The following is a 19,342-nucleotide window of genomic DNA, read 5'->3' on the forward strand; positions in this document are numbered from 1 at the left end:
TTTTTAGCTAGAGGGTTTTTAAGCATTTAAGCAGATCTTATTGGCTCTATTGCCTAGTATTCAACAGTTTTGCCTCTGAATGCATTTTTATATGAGATAATCATGATTTAATGTCAGTTGAATGGAGACCTTTCTATTTCTTTTGGTAGAAATCACCCTAACTCATATTAAGCATTGTGTCCAATGATTTCCAGAAAGTAGCATAAATCAGCCAACAAAAGTTTTAAATTAACATTAAAGAAGAAGGCAATTTCGTTTATTTAGCTCTACTAGCTGATTCTTGAATTAAGCCCAAGTATTCTTCATTATTTATTTAAGTAAATAAAGCCACTTATGGTAATTGTACAATATTTCCTTTTAGTTCTATTCTCCCAATATTATATTCTAAATCAACTCCATATTTATATTTAAGGCAATGCTTCCAACACAAAATGGTTGTATAATTCAAACAAAGAAACTCATGAATTTGCTTTAAGAATTGGTACTTTTCCATCTTATTTCCCAGAAATTAGAATACATGTGCATGTAATGCACATTTTAGAAGAGGAGAGACATTTTTCAGAACAGGATAGTTTTAAAAAAGGAGAGAATAATCTCCAGACAAATGGTTATAATACAAAATTAAATTTCATGTGATTTTAGGATATCTCATTTTTAGTAAAGTTTATCTCTTTTACTGCTTGAGTTAATTTATTGTAAACATTATTCATGACAATGCTTCATAGTGAGGAAATGGGATCAAAATCACATAAAGAACTTTTTATTATCATAATAACTTTTAGGCACATTTCTCCTTCTCCCTAGCTTTCTCCCCACAAGATCAAAACCAATAACTTATTGACTTAAAAAATTATTTCTATTTCTAAATATCAAGATAACTATAGCCATAAGGCTTTTTAAAAAATAAGCCCTTGGTGAGTTTGATTATGGACTATTATAAAATATTTCTTTTTCCAATTCAAGTGCTATCTCCAAATATAGCATTTAAATTCCAAGTAAACTGTGTGAATTTATTTTATAAAACAAAAATAAACTCAACAAATACTGTTTATGAAAATGATTAAGGATTAGGAGAAAACTTACCTGTTGGCGTGAGTGAGTAGGGGAGTATATGATGTCTGTATTTGTGTGTGATATAATAATTACATTTTATTTAAACGTTTAACAACTTACCTATTATTCTTTTTATGGATACATATATTAATGTGTGCATATTTAATTTTAACCATGTCTACATAATAATCTCCATTTTCCAATGGATTCAAATATTCTTTAGAGAATCTGACTGCAGCACACCACTCCAAACATCATAGTTCATTCACTAGAGTATTGTATGAAGTCGGATTTCTACAAGTCAAATAAAATAAATGCAAAGAATGGACACAAGAAACATTAGTGTGATCAGCAGATTACATAGCCTCTTTCGCGTTCCCATGAGCTTATAAACTGAATTAGCTCCTAGAACATCTGTTACTTGAGGAATTGTCCTGTATAGACATATTGTCAAGTATATTTTAAAATATCTCTCTCAGTTAATCTATAGATCTATATTAGCTGAAAATGTAAATATAGAGTTAGCAGATGCTAGTGTAAGAAATCAGTTTCACTGGGGACAATTTTTGTCTTTGTCTTTCCAGTTGGTAGTCATGAAATGTGTTGAGATTGTTTCATTTTGTTTTCACTCATTGACATGATTCATTTAACATTTCCTACAAAGAATCACTCTAAATACTAAAAACATTTACCAAGTAAAAGTCCTGTTGTGCTTGTTTTAAGAAACAGATAAGGATCATTTGTACTTAGCAGAATTTATTTGCATAGAAACAATTAATGTTTTAAAGTTTTTCAATCTGCCTTTTCACAGGAAAAATAAATGCATATGCAGCAATTATATTTGCATTCTTATTTGCATCCTTTAAGATATCCATTGTCATATTGTATCCAGAGATGTTGATTTGAAAAGAGGAAAGAAAGGAAGGGAAGAAGGAAAGGCAGAGAGGGGGGGAAACTGGAAGAGTGTGGGAGGAAAAAAAAAGAAAGAATCTTCTTTCTTCTTTTTTGATATTATGATAAAATCTACCCTTTTTTTGGCAACAGCTCTACTTTGACATTCATCCTCCATTCACTCATTCATTAAATATCAAAAAAATATAGATATGCTTACAGAGATGGAAGAAACCATAAAACTATTAAGAGATTGGTACACAGTAGGCAATCTACAAATGTTTGTGTTTTTTAAGAGATTCAGGAATATGGCCATACTTTCAGTATAACAGTTTTGCTTTAATGTAGATCAGTCTGCATTTCCTTCAGTTTAGTGGTAAGAATTTTATATGATAGATGTTCTAGGTCACATTTTAAGAATAAACAAATTTGGAAGGTCTATTTTGTCAGAAAGTAAAGAGAACTAAGAGCAAACAGCTTGACCAAGGTCTACAAAATTACCTGTATTTATTTATTAGATTAATATAATGTTTATTGTACAAAAGCAAACATATGTTTTCTCTAGAGGAATCATGATCTCCTGAGAGAATTTTTTTTGAAACACCTCTTCCAAATGCTCATTTTCACTTTTTGTAAAGAAAGCTTTCCATCCGAAAGCTTGCCTGGTACCCAAATCAAGGGAGCCAAACAAGTCTTACCATTCATTTCCCATCATGCTCAAAGGACTCTTTGTGTACAGTTAGCATTTCAAAACACTTCATGAGGACCTTGATGCTTTTCTTTTTTTTTTTTTTTTTGAGATAGAGTCTCACTCTGATGCCCAGGCTAGAGTGCAATGGCATGACCTCAGATCTCAGCTCACTGCAACCTCTGCCTCCTGGGCTCAAGCCATCTTCCCATCTCAGCCTCCCAAATAACTGGGACTACAGGTGTATGCTAGCATGTCCAGCTAATTTTTTTTTTTTTTGTATTTTTAGTAGAGAAGGCGTTTTACCATGTTGCCCAGGCTGGCGTCGAACTACTGATCTCAGGCAATCTGCCTGCCTCGGCTTCCCAAAGTTCTGGGATTACAGGCATGAGCCACCATGCCCAGGCCTTGAAGCGTATTTCCAAGTAAGATTTTCTGCCATATTCAGAATTCTCTTTATTTCACTTTCTTCTTGTCTTGTCATTGATTTCCTTTGTTCCACAGTCTAAAACCCTCACCTTGGTATTTCAGACCCATAATAACCTAGCTTCAACACATTATCTAGCATTCTTTCTTGTCACTCTCCACCAAACCTCCTGTGTTATAGCCTACCTGATTTTCTCACCCAATTCTGCATATGCCAGGCACCTTCACAAACCCATGATTTGAGGCCTGCTCTACCTGAAATTGTCCTCTGTACACTCAAACTCTACTCTCACCACCACATCACCAATGGCAAAATCCTTGGCTCATTTCATTTTGTATCTCTTGTGGTATAGCTTGTTCTACCTTTAAGGAACCCTGATATCAGAGTGTCATCATCTTCATAGAACAACCTATGTATATTATTTATAAACAAATCAGTAAAGATGAAATGAAGGAATAATCATTTCATTCATTCATTCATTCATTCATTCATTCATTCATTCATCTATTATGTATTTTGCACCTACCATGCAATAGGCTTGAAACGACTCAGAAAAGACAGTGGTTAAGATGCACTCTTAGCCCTCCTGTGACAGTCTAGTCAGAGAAGTAGGCAAGTCAAAGATTAGAAATCAGACACTGTGGTGTACTTACAATAAAGTTTTCTTGAAAGAGTGACCCAGAGACTTGTTTCAAAGGTCAGAGTTCTTTCAGCATGAAAGAATGGTGCAAATATACAGGTTGATATTATTCAGATGTTTTTCAGATAGTTTCAGAGCCTTCAAAGTTTTTACATAAACTTTTATTTAAAATTGTGTGTGTGGGTGTGTGCCTGTGTGTGTGCATATGTGTAGTAGGGGATGGGGTTCGGTTTGTCAACAATCAAAAACTTGTTTTGGAGCCAAAAACTATCAACAAAGATTTGCAATTTTTTAAAAAGTCTTCTTCAGTAACCATAACATGAGAAATGGTGTTTCCAAAACTGGTTTGTAGCAGCTAAATGACTATTCCTTCCTTCATTCAATCACAGTTGGAAAAGGTATACAATGCGTTCTCCCGAGTTTTAAGTGATTTAGAGATAACTAATTTCTTTTCTCAAGAGTGGACTATCTATAGATTCAGGTGTCCAATGATCTAATGTGATTCCAATCATTTTACTGTTATAATGTTCTATTATAAAAATCAAGAATATAGTGTCAAAAAATAAGAACTCCCAAATATATTTTAATACAACAATAGTAACTCTAATTTAGATCAGTTAAAAAGCTTAATTACTATGCAGTGCATATAAAAAAAATCTAAAAGCCTTTGGGTTTATTTGTTCTCGATTATTATTGCCATAATTTTCATCTAATAAATCACTAGGGTCTAAATTTAATTACATATATTGTTCAAGACTGAAAAATTCTAAATTTTCTCGTGATCTAGTCTGTATTCAACGTATTTATTCTCAAAAGGAAAATATTTTTTATTCATTTCTTATTTGCAAGCATACCTAGCCCAGGCAGGTAAACTTAGAACAAATGATGTAGAAAATGTATTTGACCAAGTTGAATGTCACTGCTTAAGGGATTTATACTGAACTATAAACTTAGGAATGTTAAATAGTATTTAACCCTGAAAACAATTTAAGATTTTAAAGGTTTTAAAGAAAATCTTATTATTTTAATCCAGACATGTTAGATCTCAAATTCTCCTTAAATAACATATCTCCACTAATCTATCATTGTTTTTGAAAATATTTAAGTAATCACTATATGAAAGTATGGGATGTGTAATATAGGGAAAACAGACAATGAGGAATATACAGATAACTAATATTTAGGAAATTCCTCATAGGAGCTTTAGCTGTAGAGATAAAGCATATACAAATAATATGCTAGGAATAGAAGCAGTTGAAAAGTATTGTTACATCACAGAAAAGTGAGTGAAGTCTTTGTTTAAACTTCAACTGAGTCTTACCTATTTAATTATACAAAATGACTCTAAAATATTAAAGGTAAAACAACCCAGAAGAAAAATATTAAACTTTCATCTCCCCATGCTTAAGGGCTCAGATTGCTGGATTTGAGATTTAGCTCTCATTATACAACCCTGGGCCAAACTGAATCTCAGTTTTGCAATCTGTAAAAATTGCATAAAAGCAGTACCTACATCAAGGGAGTGTGGTGAAGATTAAATGAGTTAATATATAGCACTTCACAATTAGAGCTACTATTATATTCCCAGTGTTTTTACTTCTGTTATGATAACCCCTCCCCCAATAACGGGAATGTTCTTACACCAAAATACTATTGGCTTTTGTAGTATTTCTTTATTCATGTAAAATTTTGTTCCTGAATCCCCCTGCCTATGTAAATGGTTGCCCTGGTGACATTCTCTTATTCCTTTCAACAGCCCAAATCCCTGAAGATGATGTAAACACAGCTTTAGCTACTTCAGAACATTGTTTTGATGAGTAATGTGGGAAGAAATTTTAAGCATGCATACTAATTCTTCTTAAAATACACCTGAATTTTAAAATCAGCTTCCAAAATACTGGAATATAACAGTTTGTTCAGTTTTAGTACATCAAAGAAGCTACAAAAAAGTTTGAAAAAAGAATCACATCAATCCACTTAAATATTTTCTAGTCATTGTGACTGAGCATCAGTTGAAAATACTCATTCTTTATGCTTTTCTACAACTGTGAAATTTGAATTTCCAATTCTTTGGTATTTGGAGGGACAACCACTAATGACTAACTCAGAGTCTCTTTCTGGTTTACCGGCATCAATGCCAAATTCATCAACAGATCCCATATACCATCCATAAAACAAACCACCTTCACAACCATCAAGTTCTATGATAAGTTGTACAACTCCTAAAACTATCATTTCCACTCATGTCTTCTGCTCCATTGCCATTAACCTGAGAGAGAATTTTGAGCTGCTCTGAGAAAAATCTGTTGAGCTGTGCATTCTTGTGATTTCTCACTCCAAGAAAGCAAAAGCAACCTAACCAGTTCTATTTTAGATAGATATAGAAAAAAAATTTTTTTTTAAATGTACTGAACTAAGGATTTCCAAGGACATAGATTCATACCAAATATCATTTTAAAGTGATATCACGAATGACACAGTTTGCCATTAGTGGAGATTATTTAATGACCACTGCTGAAGTTTTACCACTTATAATTGGTAAATACTGGTAGTGGAGGTGGAAATGGGGGTATAGTTGTCTGAAATTTAACCACATAGGTAAGCACCATAGAAACACATGACCGGAAAGGCTGATATCTTTCAAGCAAGTCTCCTGATTCTAATAGTTTAATGTATTATTTCTCTTAATTTTTCAATGTGACGATAATAATAGCATTCACCGAAGACATTTGGTAGAAGAATATAATTATCAAAAATACGGAAAGTTGCTTGAATATATCATTGAATATAATCTTATGCTAGTCAAGAATTCTAAAGCATTTAGGTCCAAAACATTCATGAGGACATCTTCATAACTGTTGCACATTGAATTATTGACAAATTTGGACTATTTACTTTAATACTATTTACTTTGAGTATTTTCTATGTGTTAATCACTGTTTTAAGCAATTCATTCAATCCTTGAACAACTCTATACAATAGGTACTATCGAAAGGTACTTTGGAGATGAAAAATATTGAAAACCACCACCGACAACAAAACCTGGCACACAAATAAATGACCAATGCCCACAGCCAAGAGATGGTAGAAGAAAGAATTTCAACTCAGGTAGTCATACTTCTGGTGCCCATATTTCTAAGCATTGTTCTCTTACAACTGCAATTTCTTAGAATTCTCTATAATCCTATTTCAGGCTGAAATATTAGTAGCTAGTGTTGAATTGTAACAAATCTATAGAATACTTCAATATATAAAAATATAATTTTCACAGGTGTCACCATTAGGCTTTATGTAATCAATAATTGAGCCAAAGCAGAGAATCATAAACCAAGGTCTACTTATTTTTTACATTTATAACCAGGGACCTCATTTTGAGGCAAAATACGACCAATTGCCTTCAAATCACTACATCTCAAACACGTTCTTATCTTAATATTCTAGCAACTAAAAGCTGGGCAAATTCTCAGTGGCATTCTTCTACTCTATAACTAGCCAATGTAACTTGTTAGAGTATATGTTTTCTGAGTTGCCCCTTATGCAAAAACATTTGTCTTAATAGAGTTTAAGACAGAGAGTTATTTATCATTAAATAAATATATAAAGATAAATAATAAATGTAGTTTACAAAGATAAATAAATATAGTTTAGAAGTAGTTTCAGTACTTCTTATCCAATGGGCTACTCACCTGAAATAGTCCTTATGTATGTCCCACCTCTAATCACACACGCACACACCCCACTAGCCTCCCTTTGGTATAACTCATGGAGATTGATGTCAGCCCTAATAGTAAAACATTCTGTAAAAGGTTGTGCCTACCTAAGTTTATTCATGGTGGACACCAAAACCCTATCTTAAAGGTCAGGTAGATACAAACTTCAAACAAACATTGTTCTATAACTTGTGTGGGAGGAACAATAACGCTCCCATACACACATGCCACGATGACCACGTTTTAATCCCAGAAACACATGAATATGTCACCTTACCTTGCAAAAGGGACTTTGCAGATGTCATTGAACTAAGGGCACTGAGCAGGGGAAATTATCGTGGATTATCCAAGTGGGCCAATGGAATCACGAGGGTTGTAATAAAAGGGATGCAGGAAGGTCAGAGTCAGAAAGAGGAAATGTAAGGATGAGAAGAGGAAACGTAAGGATTTAAGTAGAGACAAGAGAGAGACAGAAAGGGAGAGAGATTGGAAGGTTCTACACTGTGGCTTTGAAGATGGAGGGGGACCATAAGCCAGGGAGCCAAGGCAGCCTTTAGAAGTTAGAACGGGTAAGGAAACATATTCTCCATTCGAGATTTCAGAATGTAGCCTTGCTGAAAACCTGATTTTAGCCAAAGGAAACTCATTCTGGACTTCTGACCTCCCAACCTATGAGGTAAGTTTGTGTTATTTTCAGCAGTTAAGTTTGTGATAGTTTCCTATTGCTGCTGAAACAAAATTAACACATTGGGAAAGTATCTATAACCTGGGACATCGTTTTTAAAAAGGAAATGTTAAAAAATGACTGATCATTTATTTTAGAATAAATGAATTCCCATCTTGTTATCTTATCCATTCCCATCCAAAAAAAAAAAAACTATAAATACTACACAGTGAGATCCATAAATCAAGATTTAGTCTTTTCTGATGAACCAATAAGAACATTTACACTCTGAAAACTGTAATACAATCTCTAATAGAAGTCTGATCTAGATCCCGCTTCTTGTAGTGTCCTACGAATCATTTTCTGGGCACCCTGCAGTTTTCTTGGCCCAGAGTAGAAATCCTTTACTGGGAGACATGTGTCCTCCTGCCAGCGTCATTAATCTTTGAGGATGGTGTGCAGGACCTGTGCATGGGATTACTCATGTGGAATGATGGAATGTTCGGTAACTGATACGTCTGAACGCTCTCCTTCCCACTGCCAAAGGCTTACTGCTGACTCTGTTGATGCAGGGATGGCATTTGTCTGTGGTCTTAGCCCTTGGCAAGCTCATTCTCATGCCCATCTCTCAGCTCTCTCTAACTTGAGCATCCTTTTGTCTCCTGCAACTCTGTTTCTTCCTGTCATCAGCCTCCTCTTTCACAATGCGAAAATAATGGATTATATTTTTATCCCTTTGGTGACAAGAGTCCATGCCTGATTGGAGCTCAAATTCCATTAGTGTGCCACCCCAGTGAAATTATTCTATAAGGCAACTAAACATCTCTCTGCAGGATTACTCTGAAATCTTGCCACTTGATATGTTCAAGTATAATACTCAGTCTTAGGACAACCGATTTTTCATCTAAAAAAACTTAACCTCCCACATTTCAGTGTGAATTTATAACAAGTCATTTAAACTGTATGTTTATAGTAAATGCGACTTAACACAAGCTAATAGCTACTCTTTATACATTTATAATAGGTTTTATACATTCTTAGATTTTTTAAATGCAGGAATTCTCCCCAATGTCACCTTATAAACCAGATGCCACTGTTTTAAATACAAAGACGTAGTTATTTTCTTAATCCAAACTCTGTTTTGTCAAAACTAGATTTGACGATCTCCTGTTGTCTCCATTTAACTCAAGAAATGCTCCCAAATGAAAATAACCCCAGTGAAAAAGTGCAGGTATCAAAAGTCCAGTAAACTTAGGAGTCATGCATGAAAGCTAGAATACATAAAATGTTACCATCTTGTAAGTGAGAAGAATATGATAGCGTGGCATCATTTATTATACTCCGTTAGGTTAAAACTAAGATTGTGTTATATCACGGGTGTTAAGACTTGCCAAAGTTTTCATTTAACTATGACTACAGGAGAAACCACCCCCAAAATGCAGTGACTACAAACAGTAAAATTTCTTATTTCCCATAATTCCAGGGGCTGCAGGGTTTCCTCTGCTGGTAGCGCCGGGGCTCACTCTTGTTCCCACATTCAGCTGCAAGGTGAGAGGGGCTCGGAGGCCCAGGCCCCACAGTTGTTGCTGGTTGGCAGCTGGAGCCCATATGTTCTTCTTCATGTAACCTCTCATCCTCTAGCAGGAAAGACTGTATTATTTACATGGTGGTCTCAGGGCAGTACTCTCAGAGTGCAAAGAAAGAAACTGCAAGATGTCTTGAAACCAAGACTCAGAATTGACAGTATGTCATTTTTACCAGAATCTATTAGTCAAAGACACAGAGCCAGCCCAGATTCAAGGGGTAGGGAAATGGACTTAACCTCTTTGTGGGAGGAGCTACAAAATCTCACAGCTACATTGTTCAATCTGCCACACACAGTGTGCTTCAACACTGTCAGGTGTCTTTGTTTTATAACAACGCTTTTACTGTCTGAGCACACAGTGAAAGATAAACCTCAAATTAGCATTTAAATCAGTGTCGACATTAACAATTTCTTTTTTCTGTTCTTCAGAATAGATATGATGGCCTGTTTTGAAGAAAGAGAGAAAGGACATAACATCTTCACAACAAATAAGTTTCACTTCAGAATGTGGCAGGAAAAATATCAAAGAGTTTACATATTTGAAAGCACAAATTGAAATCATAATATCATGAAAATAAGAAGGTGGTGTAGGAGGCACTGGTATCTTCGCAGACAGAATTCGCAGTTGCAAATAACAGAAACTGAAGCTGAAATTATTGGAAGAATATTAGCTCACAGAATCATTGAAAATGTGGGTAAATTAAGCTTGAAAATCAGACATGAATCAAGAAATGATAGGTCACCAAAATCACAATAGAGCTGTGACTTAAGACCCAGCGGAGTCCAAACCCACATTGCCAGATTCTGAGGGCCCTGCCTCAAAAACGGGGGGGCAAGGTCTAAAATTAACCACTGATTATTAGAATTCTCTTCAATATAAATATTATACTGCAGTTACATTTGCTTATTTGCCAATTGTTATTTCACCTTATCTTTTAGATAGTAAATTATACACACATATATACCAATATATTTACATTATATATGTATATATACATACACATATTAGTGTATATGTACATACACACATACATACACATAATACATACATTTACATTATATATGTACATATAATGTAACATAATACATATATTTACATATATACATATATAATGTACATGTGTATATATGTAAATATACATATCTGTACATTATATATTTACATTATATATTACATTATATGTGTATGTTAATCTGATATGTATTATGATTTATAATTAATGATATATTTATGTGTGAGGAAAGAAACAGACTATATATATTAATCTATAAGCTTTTTTTTTTTTTGAGACAGTTTATGCTCTTGCTGCCCAGGCTGGAGTGCAATGGCACGATCTTGGCTCACCACAACCTCTGCTTCACGGGTTCAAGCAATTCTCCTGCCTCAGCCTCCCAAGTAACTGGGATTACAGGCATAGGCCACCACGCCCAGCTAATTTTTTGTATTTTTAGTAGAGACGGAGTTTCTCCGTGTTGGTCTGGCTGGTCTTGAACTCCCGACATCAGGTGATCCACCCGCCTCAGCTTCCCAAAGTGCTGGGATTACAGGCATGAGCCACCGTGCCCAGCCCAATCTATAAACATTTTAACATCGTTGAGTAGGCCGATTAAAAATGTAAAGCTAAGCAAGTGTAGCTAAAAATCTTAACCTGTTTGCATTTTTATACCAAAATCTGATTTTATGTTCAACTATGAAAGAGATATCAGGTACCTATTGTTTACTGAACTCAAATTTTATATCTCAACAACTAAAGGGAAAACATCAAATTAAGTTTGTCTTGATTCTTTTCTATAATAAATATGCATATTAAATTTCACAGGGCCTTTAGGGTGTCTTTATTCTAGTCTATCATAAACTACTCATTCTAATAAGAAGCTATTGAAAATTAGGTTAGGACATGAAAGTTTTTAAAAGTAGCACATCAATCTGGGGTAATTCATGCACAATCTTCTGAAATGGATTTGTTATACTTTACAATAAAAAAGAAATTCAAATTAATGCATAATATCAAGTAGCTACAACTGTTAGATGTTATTAACTGTATGCTCTAAAAATATCATAATACAACCCTTAATAACAACAGTAACAATAACAACAGCTACCTTAATGGCTGTTATTTAGGGTGAGGCTCCAATGTGCCAGGCTCTTGCTACTTAGGCATAGCTAAATACACAATATGGAGCATGGGGGAATCACCTAGCTCAATGTCGCACAGCTAAGGTACAGGGGTTCAAGCCGTATGTGACTCTATGGCTTATTTTTTACCTTCCTGCACTTTTTTTGTTGAGGAAATCAATCTAAGGTCAGATTTAAGTATCAAGGAAAAGCATAGGTTTGCAGGCTAATTGAAGAGCTCCACAAAGAGCAATTTGATTCAATGTTGTTTAATTCTTAACACGTAAAGTAACTGAAATTTTATCTTGTAAATTCTACCATATGAGAGTTTTAACACAATGATGTGTTTAAAAGATATTTCAAGACTTTCCTCTGCCGAAACTAGATACCAAAACTTCATAAATGTTTAGGAACATCAACTTCGGATAGAAATGATACACATTCTGAAACTGACAGAACTTGGAATGACATTTAATTTTCATTCATTCTTTCATTCCCCATGTCTTCATTAATTTAACAAATATTTCTTGAATGACTGCCACGTGTAACCGCATTGTTAATCTTTTAAAAAATGTGTGTGATCTCAGTGATAGCAGAAAGCAGCAAAAATCTGAAGCTCACTTTCAATCTAGACCATAGAAGCAATTCCCTCAACCATTAAAGTAATTTAATCCCCCATTAAATACAGAATTTATTTCTAATGCTTAATTTTTTAATCTTTTACATTTGTGTAATAAAGTTGAGCAATACCATTACTTACGAGATTCGAATGATCCACGTGTTCTCAAAATCACTGTCACTCTGCAATACTCTGGAGTTATAACTAATTACGATTTTTAGCCAGGAGGGAAAGCATGAAGGAAATTATGGCTTCCATTCATGGTTAGAAAGTAAATTAATAGATCATCTTTATAAATAAGAAATAAACCAGCTGATACCCCTCTACAGTCGAGAACCTATAAATTCACTTTGCTAACACCTGTCAATAATATCAAAGTAGAAATTAGTAGTTACAATATAAACTATTGGCTAGGGAAACAAAGGATACACTTCAGTAGTTTCAGAAAAATAAGCCTCAATTAAAAAATAAATTATGGTTATGAAACCTATACTGTATTAATCCTTTGGGGAAAAAAATTTTTGGTGAATTGGGCGGAATAGGACAGGCATTTCTTAAATGCATTACTTCTTCTCTAACCACTCACAACATCATGAAAACATAAGAGCCAATTACAACAATAAATAGTAGGATTCATAGGGAAAGATGATAGCACTTTCAGATTACATAGCATATTGGTTGTCGTCTACACTGTCTTGTTTCTTGGTTTTAAAGGACCCAAGTTAGGTATACAAATTTTGTTTGATAACATTATTTAACCAAAAGGGCCAACTCTGTAGAAATTTGTATCTCTTCATCCAAAGTAAACCATCTGGGTGTACGTTCAGCGAGTCTCAAGTTCTTGTATCAGATCTTCAAAAGTCAATATGGTATACATACTGATTTACATCTGTGGCTTTGGACTCATTAAAGCTCCAGAATTTAAATATATCAGGGCTAAATAAATTAGCTCTTGATACTTGTACCTAAACATTTGAAGAATTCATTAGGAACCTCGTTAGAATTCTACCAGGACTTCCTCAGCCCTGGGGTTTGCCATCGTGTTCCAGGCCATCACTGGTACCTCCTACAAGGTATTAGAAGATGATCTAGCTGTCCCACTGTGAAGATAAAAGTAGACACAGCTGAGCTCCATGAATACTGACAGGAGATATGTGGAGCTACCTTACCTAAAGGAGGGTAGGGGGTAACATAGATGGCCTAATGGTATGATATGATATTCATAAGAAGTAACTATGAATAACTACAAAACTAGGCTCTTCCGTCTTATGACTATTATGTGGAGTCACAGCACCTTAGATCCTTTCTATAACATGAGTGAGAGCCAGAGTGAGTGATCAAGAGCAAAACATAGTACATCAGAAATAGAAGTTCTCTTGATAATATTCTTGAATTGTAGGAACGATGAGTATCATTTAGAGATGAGAGAAATTAACAAGCTAGGCCAAGACACAAACCCACGTCCACCTGACCCAAAGTCCTTCTTAATCTGTCACACTCTGCCTCAGTTCTATTCCATTCCCAGAAATAACACTTGCAGATCATAGGTATTCTAATCAAAACTCAAATTGAAATGTACATTCTGAAGGTCTCTAAACATTCTTTTCCCTTTGAACCTCTATTTTCAGTAAAAATAACAAACTCCTCCCCTCCCCCCTACCAAAGTGTCCCCAATCAGATCTATTTTATTTATTTATTTAGACAGAGTCTCACTCTGTCACCCAGGCTGGAGTGCAGTGGCACCATCTTGGCTCACCGCAACCTCCACCTCCCAGGTTCAGGTGATTCTCCCATATCAGCCTCCAGAGTAGAAGGGACTACAGGCCTGTGCCACCACGTCTGGCTAAGTTTTGCATTTTTATTAGAAAGGGATTTCACCATGTTGGCAGGGCTGGTCTCGAACTCCTGACCTCAAGTGATCTGCCCGCCTCAGCCTACCAAAGTGTTGGGATTACAGGCGTGAGTCTCCATGCCAGGCCTAGATCCATTTTAAAGAGACAGGAACAGAAGCTACACTAGGCACCCGCCGATGACTCATAGTTTGCTTCATGTTTAGTCATTGTATATAAGCTTTGCAACAATCCAGCAAGGTAGAGCAAGTGTTTATGTCCTTTCACTTCATGGGTGAAGAGCTACTCTTGGAGAAATGTAAGTCGTCAAAGGACACAAGATTAATAAATGTCAGTTCAAGACCAAGCCCTTACCTCTGTCACTGTTGGAACCATACAAATCACCCGAGTTCATGCATTGATTCTGCATCTAGGCTTTCTGACAGGTACCATTCAATGGCTTGTGAAACTGCTACTCTGCCTCCCTCAAATCGCAGGGAAAATCATGCCCAACCATTGAGATTACACAACTGAAAAGAAGCACACATTGCAATGTATAGAAATTGAACCTACCCCTACCCTCTGGCTTTTTGGTAACGTACTTGAAAAGCAGTATACAGATATGTGGAGCATTTTTTCACAGCAAAATCATTTATCTACCCATTCACAGCAAAATATTTATCTATTTATCAAAATCATTTATTTATCTATTTTTTCAGTAAGAAAGAATGACTATCTATATAAAAAATATCAAGCCAATTCAGTCAACAATATTTTTAAATGTTCTTTTCATTTTCATTTACTACATTTCTAAAGGGTTTACCCATTAATGTAGTTCGATTTTTTTCATTCTGATATAAAAGAATTAGAGATGGTTTTCCTCTTATTTTAGAAACTCAACCACTCCTGATGCTATTGTTGTCCATGTTAAGATCAGAAAAACAGTATTCCAATATTAAAACGTGATAAAAGCAACTGAATAACAATTTCACAACCCAAGATCCTTGGTCAAAATATCAAAGCAAAGGAGGAATCTAGATGTAATCTTTTCCCATCACTAATCATTGCCTAAATAATAGTATCTCTGATAGAAATCATTCTGTGCAGCCCAAATACCCATGAATCAATGAGTGAATAAAGAAAATGTGGCAGAATAAAGAAATGTGGCAATACTAGTCAGCCATAAAAAGGAACAAAATAATGGCATTTTCAGCAATCTGGACAAATTTAGAGACCATTATTGTAAATAAAGTAACTCAGGAATGGAAAGCCAAACATTGTATGTTCTCACACGTAAGTTAGACCTAAGCTATGAGGACACAAAGGCATAAGAACAGTACAATGAACTTGGAGGTCTTGGGGAAAAGGTTGGGAAGTGGGTGAGGGATAAAAGACTACACATTGGGTACAGCATACTCTTCTTGGATGATACGTGCACCAAAATCTCAGAAATCACTACCAAATAATTTATTCATGTAACCAAATACAACCTGTTCCCCAAAACCTATTAAAACAAAATAATAATGATAATTTAACAAGAAAAGAAACTTTCTGAAGTACCTTCTAAGTCACACATTTTACATATATTTCTGAAGTGATAGTAGGAACTATCAATACCTTTTAGAAATGAGAGAAATTAACAAGAACTTAGGCAGGCTTACAGAGTGAATAAAAAGATAGGTTAAGACAAACCTGGCCGGGCATGGTGACTCATGCCTATAATCCTAGGACATTGGGAGTCCAAAGCAGGCAGATCACCTGAGGTCAGGAGTTCAAGACCAGCCTGGCCAACATGGTGAAACCCTCTCTACAAAAATACAAAAATTTGCCAGGCAAGATGGTGGGTACCTGTAATTCCAGCTACTCAGGAGGCTGTAGTGGGAGAATCACTAGAACCCGGGAAGTGGAAGTTGCAGTGAGCTGAGATCATGCCACTGCACTCTACCCTGGACGACAGAATGAGACTCCATCTCAAAAAAAAAAAAAAAAAAAAAAAAAAAAAAAAAAAAACACCTATGTGTGCCTTACCCCAAGACCCTCTATCCTATTATATTCTGCCTCGGTACTTTTTCTGGAAGTTTGTATTCTTTCCAAATCTCAGAAGTAATATTTGCTTATTATAAGTAAATTTAAATGTAAATCTATACTCTAAAAGTTTCTAAACAGTCTTTTGCCTTTTATCTCTATTTTCCCTGGGAAAACAAAATCGACAGTAGTAGGATTTTCATTTGGCTTCTCAATTATACCAAAGTCAGGCATTGAGAGTACAAACCCCATGAGGCAACTGCAGTTTCACTATGCATGTCTTTATCAGGTTCAGCTCAAATAGAATACACCGGATTGATTTCAAACAAGATCTTGACCTTGTAAATTTAACTATGTGGCAAGTAGCACATTGATTCTTCATGCAACTATCACAGGCTACTTAAAACCTAAATTGGTTTGGTTTAGAAAACTAAAATGATATTTTTAAATAGAGAAATGTGGTATTCATACATATCACATGGTTATTACAGCAAGTGATAAAAAACTGAGTGCAAATAAAAAGGAGAATAAATGAATGGCCAAGGCCTCTTACGGCCTGCCATCCAGAAAGTCATTTTCAAAAACACGTATGATTTAGCAGTGCTTCAAAAGATTAATAATCTCCTTGTCCATCAAAGGAAATAGCCAAGAAATAACACTAAAGTGATGTAAAAATAAGTGAATTAACTGTAATTTTGCAGCTTAATTACACAATTTACAAACAATTCAAATGGATTCATTTATTCTACTTTACATGTTATATAGCTTTTGCCTCAAAACTAGTTTTTCTTTTTTAATAAAATCCTTACAGGACTACATTTATGTAAGAAACAATAAAATATTTCTCATGTCATTATTTCTTTATGTTTAGACTTATCACATATGAATTTAAAAAATTTTGTGGCCATAATTAACTTTTAAAATTATGACCAATTCTAGTAGCTGTCTACTCCTAGCATTCAATAGCACTTCTTTTAATCATCCTACCTCTCTTAAAAATTGTTGGAGAGAACTTTGTATATCCAATGGTAATAAAAAGGCAGTTGATCACCTTAAGATTGTTTCATAATAATTATATAGAGTTGGAGCCACCAAGTACAGTACACAATCTATAAATTCAAAAAGCCAAAGTCAAATAATATTTTCTTCCACTGAAAGTTCAAAAAGTATGCAGAAGGGTTTTATTTTAACAGCTGTGTGTAGAAGGCCTGAGTTAAAGATACTTTAGATAGGAATAGGAAAATAACAGGAATTAAATCCACATTATCTGTAATTATATCATTTTTATTTTTATCACTCACCCACCCACCAATAAAACACCTATACTTCAGTCAAATTGGACAGTTTACTTTCTTCCTAAAAATGACTCGAAGTTTTGGGCATTCTGCTTCAGTGGAAATTGTGTGTATCAGAGGCTAGCTTTCTTGTGAAATCTTTCCTCATCCAACTAGGCTCTTCCCTTCCTTTCCAATTCTCACAGCACTTTACAAGAATGACACACGATACAATAGAAAGACTCATCTCAAGTCCTGCCCTCTGTTTAAAGCCCTTCCAGACTTATCTTTGTGACCTTTCCTAAACACCTCACATAATATTAATCATCTCTCCTTTTTATATTAACTATAGCCCACATAACGTCTATTATAATATTTTTAAAACCTCCAGCATTTAATTGTTTATCTACCACTCTGTCCCAAGAGAGTGGCACTATCTGTAGACATGATTATGTTTGATTCAGTGTCAAATCCCTAAAAATTTCATGTACATTAAAAAACCAGTTAGTGAGACTTGAATGAACATGGCCCTTGTCTTTAAAATCTTTTATTCTAATTAGGTAATGAGAAATAAGCACATCTACAGTAAAGTTTAAAATATAATTACTTCATGAAAATTCAATTCTAAAAAAAGTTCAAGTTAACAATGAAACAGGTTGTCATGCCTGTTCATGACTCCCTGCAAAATGAATTTCTGGATTAAAGACTTAAATGTAAAACCCAAAACTATAAAATCCCTGGAAAACAACCAAGGCAATACCATCCTGAACATAGGAGGAGGCAAAGATTTCATTACAAAGACACAAAAAGCAATCACAACAGAAACAAAATTGACAAGTGGGATGTAATTAAGCTTAAGAGATTCTGCACAGAAAAATAAACTATCAACAGAGTAAACAGACAACCTACAGCATGGGAGAAACTATTTGCAAACTATGCATCTGACAAAGGTCTAATATCCAGCATCTATAAAGAACTTGAATTTATAAAAGAACAAACAACCCTATTAAAAAGTGGGCAAAGGACATGAACAGACACCTACCAAAGGAAAGCATACATGTGGCCAACAGTCACATGAAAGGAAAGCTCAGAATTACTGATTAGAGAAATGCAAATAAAAACCACAGCAAGATATCATCTCATACCAGTCAGAATGACTATTAATAAAAAGTCAAAAAATAACGGATGCTAGTGAGGTTGTAGAGAAACGGGAAGGCTTAGACACTGATACACTGTTGGTGGCAATGTAAATTAGTTCAACCATTGTGAAAAGCAGTATGGCAATTACTCAAAGAGCTAAAAGCAGAACTACCATTTGCCTCAGCAATCCCATTACTGGGTATATACCCAGAGGAATGTACCTCATTCTACCATAAAGACACATGCACACAAATGTTCACTGCAGCACCATTCACAATAGAAAACACATGAAATCGACCTAAATGCCCATGAATGACAGATGAGATGGAATACTATGCAGTCATAAAAAAGAATGAAATTGTGTCTTTTGTGGGAACATGGGTGAAGCTGGAGGCTATTACCCTCAGCAAAGTAATACACGAACAGTAAACCAAATACCACATGTTCTTACTGGGGTCTACTTGAGGATGGAGGATGGGAGCAGGGACAGGAGCAGAAAAAAGATAGCTATTGGATACTGGGCTGAACTGGGTGCTGAAATAATCTGTACAATAAACCTCCATGACATGAGTTTACCTGTGCAACAAACCTTCATATGTACACCTGAACCTAAAATAAAAGTTTAAAAAATGCTATCCTAGTTTATGGAAACAAAGATTACTTACGGCCAGGGCGGTCAAG

The sequence above is a fragment of the Macaca mulatta genome, chromosome 8 (genome assembly GCF_049350105.2).
Source record: "Macaca mulatta isolate MMU2019108-1 chromosome 8, T2T-MMU8v2.0, whole genome shotgun sequence".
Lineage (NCBI taxonomy): Eukaryota > Metazoa > Chordata > Mammalia > Primates > Cercopithecidae > Macaca > Macaca mulatta.